Here is a 1,358-nt window from a genome sequence, read left to right as displayed (position 1 = left end):
ATGATGAGAGTCATACATGGGCATTGTCATAAAACCCTATACATAACCAGCATAATAGAAACATAAATACCAAGGAAATCATAGCCATATGATCCACATATAAACCAGTATAATACTCAAAGAAGGTAGAGGATAAATGACCTCATATTGATGATGAAAAATCCAAACCTGGGATGGGACTACCACGTTCCACTTGACCATAGAATGGTTGAGCCAAATATCTCTTCAGTCATTCACCCCCATGCCATATTCCAAGCATGAATGTGGGACTCAAACCAAAAGAACCAACCAAGGCATCCCGAGGCTAAACCACCTCACCCTCATCAATAGAAACTAGGCTTTACCATAATCCATCCCAGATCACTAGGCCAACACAATAAACATGTAATAACAGGCTTTACCATGATCTCCACCAGATCACTAGGCCAAAACAAGCATGGATGCCACCATATTTCTCCACCTACACCATGAGGAATTTTCTTGTCTCTTAGTCTCTCAGGCTTTACCGCAATCCACACCAGATCACTAGGCCCTAAACTGAGACCCACTCTCCAAGATTTACTACATCATCAGAGAGAAATCTACCTCTTGGATTTACCGTACATCATGCCATTCACTGGCAAGGATTCCTAAGCCCACCGAGGCAACACAATCTTGTCTTTACGCAACCCATATTCTGGCTTAGGGGTTACTAGGGTAGTGGCTTTACTGTGATCCATAGTCTAGTTCAAGGACCACTAGGCCATGTGTTCAATCATTCGGAGATCCACCTCACTCAACTTCAAATCCATCCGACAATCCAGCTCAACCAAAACATGAGAACCCCATCACACCATGGCTATCCAGAAACAGTTAGGCTAGGCTGAAAACACTGTCACACCTGGAAAAACCCATGCCATAACAACAAAAGAACCACATGAAATTCCATGCATGCCAAATCTAGCAAGGAAAGCACACATGAAAATCGATAACTGCAAATAATACCATTGTAGCTGCTTGATCCTGCTCTTCCTTGTTGGATCTCTGCTTCCTCTTTACCTCCTTTTCCTTTCTTGATCCAATGCCAAATTTCTCCAAGAAAACTCTAAGTGTCCAAGAGTGTGAGAGAGCGAGAATAATGAGAGAGCTCCAAAATAGAGCAAAAGCTTGCCAATTGATCCTTACAAGCCTTTTTATCAATTAGGTCCCTATTTTCTTCATTTTCCATTATTTTCCATTATTTTCCCTCATTTTCCTCCTCACATGAAACCTGTGATATTTCACCTTCCTTTTCTCCTAATTTCCATTATTTTCATAAAAAAATGTGCCAAAAATGCCATTTTGCCTTTCCAAATCCTTTTCCATTGCCTTTGCCAATT

Source organism: Pinus tabuliformis, chromosome J, assembly GCF_031772625.1.
Source record: "Pinus tabuliformis cultivar Carrire ecotype Pingquan chromosome J, CPIR1, whole genome shotgun sequence".
Lineage (NCBI taxonomy): Eukaryota > Viridiplantae > Streptophyta > Pinopsida > Pinales > Pinaceae > Pinus > Pinus tabuliformis.
This window is presented reverse-complemented; position numbering follows the sequence as displayed.